General features: G+C 42.2%; 1 protein-coding gene across 1 annotated transcript in view; it reads right to left on the reverse strand.

The window, feature by feature from the left end:
- The window catches only part of FRMD3 (FERM domain containing 3), a 163,851-nt gene that overhangs the window by 69,309 nt on the left and 85,302 nt on the right, over positions 1-9,240 (reverse strand). The gene's annotated exons all lie outside the window — the stretch shown is intronic.

Below are 9,240 nucleotides of genomic sequence, written 5' to 3' on the forward strand. Positions count from 1 at the left end.
CTAATTAATTGCTATCGTTTACTGCAATTAATGTTAAACAAATTCGATTGAGATCAATTTAGAAAAGCATACCACATGCACTAATTTTATTACCACAAGTTATTTGCTAATTTTAGCTTTGGATATAGTAGGAAAGGGTTAAAACCCATCCGTTTTTGCTTTGCTGTCTGTGCCTGTTTGAGGGGACTTCCTGTCTAGAAACAGAACGTGAGAGTAAATTTCTACAAAGTGCAGGGAATTTCCTTTAGGGACACAGACTGCAATAAAACCTGAAAGAGGTTCTAACACTTCACTAACCTAACAAAAAAAAAATAGTTTTGACTATACATATTCTTTAAGGGCTCACACAAGCGTGCACGTCCATACAGCGTGCACACGCATGCAAAGACCCGATCCCAGGCGGGACAGGTGCTGTGTGTAATTGCATGCAACATCCCGTACCTCCCTGTGGGAGAAGTCACACGCAATCCCGAAATTGCACATCCATGCGGGTCTGGGTGCCCACACTTGGACACTTGGACAAACATTGTCTGCGTCCAAGTGCGGGCACCCAGATCCACACGCATGTGCAGGTTTGGGTCTACTTGTAACCAAGTCTAATTGTGTGCAACCGCTTACTACAATAGGGAGGTACAGGCTGCTGCATGCAATTGCACGCAACATCTGTCCCTCCTAGGATCGGGCCTTGGCATGGGTGTGCACGCTGTATAGATGTGCATGCCCGTGTGAAAGCCGTTTAGGGTCATGCACGAGGCTGATTAGGGCCAGACACCACTCAAATCAGTGTATTTCTGGTGCTTCTAATCACCGGCGGACAGAAGCCTGCAGAAATCAATGACAGGCCGACACTGTTCACGGCTGTCTGCATGTAATCGCTCATGCAAAGATTACCTGCAGTTAGGGACATATGTACACCCCTGAACACAGACAGTTGGCTTCCAGGGACGTACATTGGTCCCTAGCTGCAGGTAATTGTTGCATATGAACAGGGGTGAGCAATGTCAGACTGTCATTGATTTATACACGCTTCCTGTCTGTGACTGATCGAATGCACCTGGCCGTACCCACACCAGAAATACGATCTGGGCTTCATATGGCCCTAATCATCCACGTTCATGAACCCTAAAGGTGGCCATACACCTTACAACCATTGTACAACTTTATTTGTCCCCGACATCTCATCCTTGTTCAATTTTCGTTCAAATAGCCCATCATGCACAGACCAATGTAGTTTGCGATTATCGTCGTCAGCACCACTAATTGGCTGAATTTCATCGATCGAAAGAACATGTTTTCGTTTGCGCATGTGCGGTTTTCATCTTACGGTTTTTGTTGTACGAAAACGCTTTAGTTTCATGTGTAAAACGGATCAGCTTATAAGGGATCACAGTAATAGCTACTTTATCTTCTTTAACAATTGTCTTCGTGTTCGGAGAAACACTGCCCTCTCCAGTTCTATACCTTAAAGAACATGGGAAGTGTGTGCTTTACAGACAGAGATTAGAGCTAATCACTGCTCATAGTCTTTAGATCATCTTGTAACTAGCATCCAATGATATCCAGGAAAAATCATTTGCTGATCTGCCAAAATATGTGATAACAATGTTTAGGGTACATAAAAAAAAATGTTTTCTACGTGCCCTGTTAACACATGCAGTTCTGTGCAGAAAAATCCAGTGTAATGGACACAGTGGTAATCAAGCCCTCAAGCTTTTCATGGTGCTCATGGGCAGAAGACCTTTATGTCACATGATTCTATGTTATAGAACCTCTCCTTCTGAAAACTACTGAGGGAGGTGCTTGGAACCAGGGAACACACCTTGCTCAGATTTAATACTATTCTAAAATGAAGGAAGCTGGCAGCCACAGGAATGTAATAATTACAATATAGAAAATGCAGATTGGCTGCATCCCCAAAATGGCAATGCAAAATTGTTTATAAGTTAAAGTCAAAATATTTTTAACCAATTTCAAATGCTGAACAAATCAAGGCAATGGATGCTGCTCCATGGTTTCAAAGTTTTACAGGGTTATTCACTAAAGGGTGAAGAGTTTGGAGAAGACAGGAGAAGTGAACAATCTAGGACAACATAGCTGAACTGGAAAGTGAGTTGAAATGGAGAATATTTCCAAATCAGCTATTTTGGCCTAGACTGTTCACTTCTCCTGCCTTCTCCAAACCCTTCACCCTTTTGTGAGTAGCCCTGTTAGTTTCCTGCAGAATCAGTTGGTCCCCTGAGCACTGGCCCTAATACCCTGTTTTAGGGTGGCTTCTTTCACTTGTCTTACAAGCACAAACAAGGGTAGCTTTGTAGGACCCTACACGCAGACACAGCAGGGCCAGGAACGCCACTCACTGCTTTCTGCTCCTCCTTCTCCCTCTTCTCTTCTCCAAGCTAGTAGACCAACAGATTGCTGGAGACTGGTCTGTCCCTTGTGATCTTGTACTGGACAGGAAGTTCAGGGGAGTTGAGATGAGCGAGTAGGAGCCAGCTGTTTGGAAACATGATGACTGTAAGTGCTTGGGTAAAAAATGAAATAAACACTTTGCTGTGCAGTTTCTATTTGTTAGATCTGGACCCATTACTGAAAAATAGCTGGAGAATTTAAAACTATTTTAAGTGTGTCTCTAGAAACCTATTTTGCCCAAAACTGTTATTTAGGTTTTGGGTGGGCAACAGTGAAATGAATCATCTGGTATTTCCCAAGTTTAAAGTCATAGCATATACTATCCTGGTATAACATCAGCATTGTACTAGGAATACATGCTACTTTTGTTTTTTATAATGTTATCAAAGCTTACTTGAAAAAAATCCCTTTTATGAAGTGAATGCTGCTTTCTGTCTGCCCAACACTTTGAACATCTTTCTGGGTTCCCAGTGTGCTTTGCATCTCTTTCCCTGCTGACTACATATCCCATCATGCATTGATCCCAGCATGCAGTGATGATGTTACATTGTTCAGACGTTAAGTTGAAGTTCCGAAAGCAGACTCTGTGAGGTGTGACACGAGAAAGTGCATATTCACAGGCCACAGTGAAATTGTACATCCATCCTATAGGCATCTTCAGTAAGTTTACAAAGTTTGATATGATAAGACATTTGGAAACGGTTATTAGGAGTGTTACAGAACTTGTGGAAATTCAATAAAGAAACACATATTTATTTTATTTTATATATTTTAGTTTTTGAAACAACATAAACCCTAGTTTGGATTTACCAGGCATAACCCCACTGGAGCAAACAGGGAAAGCAGATCAGCAGAAGAGTCCACCTCATCTCCTGACTGATTAATGGCTCGCGTATAATGTACAGCTGAAGTCATCCCACAAATCCCTTAAGCATGGAGCAGGCATATGGTGAGTGAATTAAAACGATTTGGACGTTTGTTTTGTGCTTTGGTATTTACAGGATTTCTTAGGCAATTAAAAAGCTACGATTTCCCAATAAACACCGACTTATACTGAGTGATGAAATATGGTATAAAAGTCTTAATCCCTTTGATGGCATGCTTGGCACAAAGGAAGTTATGTGAGCAAAATGTCTGTGCTGTTTAATCTATATTTTCCCTCCTGCAGTATGTAACACCTACCACCAAACCCAGAAAACAAACATTCCTTAAAGGGCAAAAAACATATATTACAAGATAACCTATATAAAATCATTGATAACAAATGTGTAAATGCTTCATGAGGCTACAAGAAGAAATGTTCCACTTCAGATATCATGCCGGATTGGGAATAATCTGATGTAAATGGACACATGTCCGTTTACATCCGACTCCTCATAGATCGACATGGGGTCTGGCAGTTTTAGTTCTTTGCCATGTGACAAGATGGAGGGAAAAAAGATGGAGGGAAAAACTGGACTAACGCGGATGTCACAGCGGAAATGGATGTTACAGCTCTGATCCTCCTGATTAGCCCGTGTGAAAGGGGCCTAAGCTTTCCATAAGCCACCGATATACTTTAACGGTATGTAAACCCTAACAATTAGCTTTTCCTATACACTCCATTTTGGTCTGTTAAATATTACAGAGTTTTATTATATTTGTTTGATAAGTGAATCTCTATATCTCTTCGGGTCAGGTGGGGGGGGGTGGGGGGCGGGCAGCAGGCAGCAGGCAGAGCGGTATAGCCGCACAATGGTTGCAGTGTGCCTGTGCCCCCTTTTCAGCTAGAGCATCCCAGGTTGCTAATATCCAGGAGGGGAAATGTGTAAGGGCCATGCATGTAAAGTCCCCCCCCCTCCCCCTGTCGCCTCAGACAGTAGAAAGGCTAAGGATGCCCCGATCAAGATATCGGCATGTGGTGGGTGGGCACCATCTACTGTAACAGCTTTCCAAGGGATGCAAACTGACCACTCCACCATGGATCTGTAGTCAGTTTCAAACAGTAACCAAGGGGAACTGGTAGGATCACCAGGTGTTGGTAAACAAAGGAAGAAGTGAATAAATAACAGGTTACATTTACCCTTACCAGCATGCACATGCAAACATATTTAGGCAATATGAATTTTTGGGGTCACATACACTTTAACTACATTTTAAAACAAGAGTAAACACATTTTTGTAGCATTTAGGTGCCAGGCAAGTTTAAAGAGGCTGAAAAAATTGGTTTCTATTCATAGCAATAGAAAAGTGCGCAGCTGTATTTTTTGACATATTGGCTACCTAGCTCAAGCTTTGTGTAGTAGATATAGTCCATAATTAGACATAGATTAAACCAGCTTTACTCAACTAGGGTGCCATGGAACACTTGGGTACCTTCTTGCTTCCTCAGATGTACTTCATCATCGTACAGCATCATGTCTTTTCATGATGCAGGCAGGCTGGCTGCCAGCAACATGAAAACAAATGACGCTATTCCAGGGAGAGTGAAATCCATTGAGAAAATGAAAGAAGTATGCCTCTGTCCAAGCCTGCTCCACCTCCAACCCTGTGCCATGCTGCAGCTGTGGCTCCTGCTGTGATGGTAGGAAGGGGGGACTCTGTTGTGAAAAATAGGGACTCTGACATGAAAGGAGGGAGATCTGATGTGAAGAGGGCTCCATATGTGAAGAGGATCTAGTGATGTAAAGGGGGGCTGCTGATGTGAAAGGGGGGATTTCTGATATAAAGTGGGCTACTGATGTGAAGGGCTGACTCTGATGTGAAAGAGGGGGATTCAGATGCAAAAGGGGGGTTCTGATGTGAAGGGGGGTATTCAATGTGAAGAGAAGAAGCCTACTTTTGTTTGTGTTTGAAATAAATGTTACGGCAGCTCATCTATTCAAAATGAATGGTGCTATTAAAGCACCATTATATCTGAATACATGCAGTTACAGTATAGGGCATAACTATAGCCACAAGGTCTCCATAGTTTGGGGATTAATATTGGAGATAATATTGTCATGGTATGCAATACAGGGTACTGACCACCAAATGTTGCTATGCGACCATGTGATTTACAGTGATGACTGATGCTTGAAGTAGTCTGCCCTAAAATGCTACCACTTAGAACCTCTATTCCGTAGCAGCTAGTGCTTATGATTATGGCACAGAAGTGTCAGAAGCAGGAATACACTTTAGTAAAGCTCAAGTTTGGGTGGAACGGGCAGGGTTCAATTCCCTATTTGTTATTTAATGCATCCCTACTCCTGCTTCAGCTTTGAAATGCCTTTCAGAAGCGACCAGGTACCCAGAGGTTGGGAAGCTATGAGGAGTGGGAATGTGAGTCACACCTGACAACCATCCTATATGATGACTTCTGTATGTTTACTACCCACCCCCATGAGATTGTCCCCATAGCAGAGTCAGAATATCTGTATTGTATTGTATTTTACTGTACCCCTGTAAAACTCTAATAAAAATATTGCAACAGAAATGCCTCTCAGAAGAATGTATGGTGTTAATACGCCACTGTGTTTCTGGTGATTCATTGAATCCATTAGTCATTAAAACTGCTGTTCACCATATTGCTGACTCGTCCATGTCTTCCACCAGCATAATAACCAGAATTTCTGCATCACATGCAAAGATAATGACACAGACTAATATATTTTTCATTGATCTGCGTCTTAATTGACTTCAACCAGCAGTGTCTAATTCTCTGCTTGGGGAGGGGGGAGATAACATTAGAACACAGGTCTATGAAAGCGAGTAATGGATCCTGGAACACAAACCCAGGCATGCAGACTTACTAGGTTTCATAGTACTTACCCTTTTTCCTGGCTGGTAAACTTTTCAATGAGCAGCCTAGTCCTTTTACAACCTAGCGACTTGCTCAATTAACCTGATAGAGGATGTTCTGCCAGCAGTATTTTCAGCATCTTCTGTAAAAGCACCACTGATTTTTAGAACATGTCTGGACACTTAATTGACTGTACATTGCAAGATAAATTCTGTCTGCAGGCACCTAATCCATACAGGCTAATTCAGTGAATGTGTGTGAGTAATGATGATGTACAGTATTTTTCTGTCTATAAGACGCCCCATGTATAAGACGCCCCCAACTTTTCTTACCCAAAATTAAGAAATCAATATTTTAAATGATAAAATGCATCACACTTACCGTATTTGCCCGCGTATAAGACGGGTTTTGAGACCTTAAAACATCCCCTGAAAATCTGGGGTTGTCTTATACGCCAGGTACATACGGAAGGAAGGATACGGTATACTGTATGTAGCTTTGGCTACATACAGTATACCGCGCTGAGCCAATCACGGCAGACTTTGCATTAATGAATACAAAGCCTTTATTCATTAATACAAAGTCTGCCGTGATTGGCTCGGCGCTGAATTTGGGCTATACTCGTCTTCTACGATGAGTATAGCCCAAAACCTATACTGTATTTTAACACAAAAAGTAGGGGGTCGTCTTATACGCTGGCAAATACGGTACCTCTGAGTCAATCACGTTATGCTCCGACATTACAGCTCTGGGCAGTGGCTACACGCTCTCTCCAGCAACAGCTGACGTTAGGTACAAAAGATTTATGATCGGATTACAGAGACAAGATAACAGTTTTCCTCCAATAAAGTAGCGTCTTATACACAGAAAAATACGGTATACTTCGGTTTTCCAAGCTGGCTGTCATGCTGATCCAGCATCAGTATGGCCACCTAGACTTTTGAGCTCTCTCTAAATTTCCATGCTACACTCTGGTACTCAGATAGATAGTGGTTTAAAAAGTAATAGAGCCAGAAATAGACATGTAACTAGCATTATACATGGAGGCCAGCAATGGAATACTCTGTATTTCTCTCTTTGAGCCAAAACATCTTACTGGTTAATGTAGATCACTAGTTGCATTCATTAGTGGCTTTTGCACTGCTTTATGAAATACCCCTGTTATTGTCCCTAGTTTACAGCAAGTTTACAAGAGATTTATATCTGTATTTTTATGCAGGTTGGTCCAGCTCCAAAAAATGTTAGCCCATGTATGGAAGATCAAAACAAAGTGAGTTTTCACTAAACAGAAGATAATTTAGGATACATTACTATTTAGTATCTTCTTGTGTTTACAATTTGGCAATGTTTTTAAACATATACATTTATATTGCACCAAGATATTTTTAAATATTCTAGCATATCATTTTAAATCAGAGTTTTGTGTAAAGCAGACCACCATTCCTCCTTTAAATACTGTGAGCTTTAATTCACAAAGCTGTGCTTTGAAGTGTCCTGCAATTTTTATTACACTTTATTTAAGACCTGTTATTTGTGTGGTTTTGTACATGGGTGTTCTTTTTCCAGTGCAAACAAGACTTCTTTGCTTTCCCTGTGCACTGCTCCCAACTTATCACTAGGAGCACTGAGAGCAGACTGGCACACAGAGTGCCCCCATAAACTACTGCTTTGGTTGTCATGGAAATAGAGCGAAATCCTACTGATTGGCAAGCAGCAACAGAAACAGTCTGTGTTTTACGAGAAAATAAGAAAGTGCTTAAATTAAACAGGTTGCTGGCTTTCCCAAGACTTGTTATTTTTAATAAGGCATTTTCAATGGTATTTCATTGCATACAGAAAGAGTGAAAAAACTATTACATTATATTTTTACTTTGTCATTTATAGGGAAAATTATGCTAAACTATTCTATGAGTCCACCAAATTGCCGTAGTGCTGCTTAGCAATAATGCTCTCTTACAATTAACCTAAAAAAAACTGTGGCTAGACATTGAGAAGCCTAACTAACCCGGAAAATTTGTATTTTGCCTTGATTTCCATATTTTCTATGTGTGCACATTACCAGAGAGGTTGTGGATTCACTAGCAGCTTGGAGATGGAACAAGCAGAATACTTACTTATTGTTATTATCACTCATGGTACCTTATTTATTTGTCTACTGTAAGTGTTAACAGAATACCACTTGGTTCTGATGAATCACAGTAAGTATCAGGTTTACTGTACAGCAGATACCAAAAGCTGCCGGTATTTATAGTATATGGCCAAAAGTTGGCAATATCTGACCCTCACACCTGTCCCTCCCCTATTTGCTACCCTATTTGAGGTGGGGGGGGGCACTTGGCTTCCGGGGGGCGGGGGAGCGATGTAGTAGGATGGGCCGCCATGCTGTCAGCGGCTCTCTGTCCTGCCCACCCAGCTCACTTACATCACTCACTGGTTGCCAGGAGCTCGGCGGGACACACACCAGAGCGTCGCGCTCAGCTCCCTGGCAACCAATGGCGTTAGTGGGCTTGGCGGAAAGCCGGACAGAGCTTCACTAGGTGCTAAGAGCTCTTAGCAACCTGGGACTCTATGGTCATTCCTCTGCTGCCCCCTCCTCCCCCCACCTGACCTTCACCGGTTGCTAAGAGCTCTTAGCAACCTGGGACACTGTGGCCGTCCTTCTGCCGACCCCCCCGACCCCCTACACACCTGACTGCCTAAGGCTGCCTCATTAAGGGACAGCCCTACTCACACTTATATGAGTTTGTTGGACATCCCATTTCAAAACCATTGGTATTACTATGGAGTTGGATTCCTGTTTATTGGCTACAAAAGCCTTCACTCTTCTGGCAAGGCTTTCTACAGGATTTTGGAGTGTGGCTGTGAGCATTTGTGCTCATTGAGCCAAAAGACTGATGTATGATGAGAACACGTGGCTCACAATTCCAAGTCATCCCAAAGTTGTTCATTAGGTTTGAGGTCAGGAGTACATGCAGGCCACACTGAACTTGCCAAACTGTGTCTTCATGGACCTGGCTTTCTGCATAAGGACACAGCCATGCTGAAAAAGAAAAAGAGCCATTGGCCATGCA

The sequence above is a fragment of the Nanorana parkeri genome, unplaced genomic scaffold, assembly GCF_000935625.1.
Source record: "Nanorana parkeri isolate BGI_ZX_2015 unplaced genomic scaffold, ASM93562v1 scaffold941, whole genome shotgun sequence".
NCBI classification, from domain to species: domain Eukaryota; kingdom Metazoa; phylum Chordata; class Amphibia; order Anura; family Dicroglossidae; genus Nanorana; species Nanorana parkeri.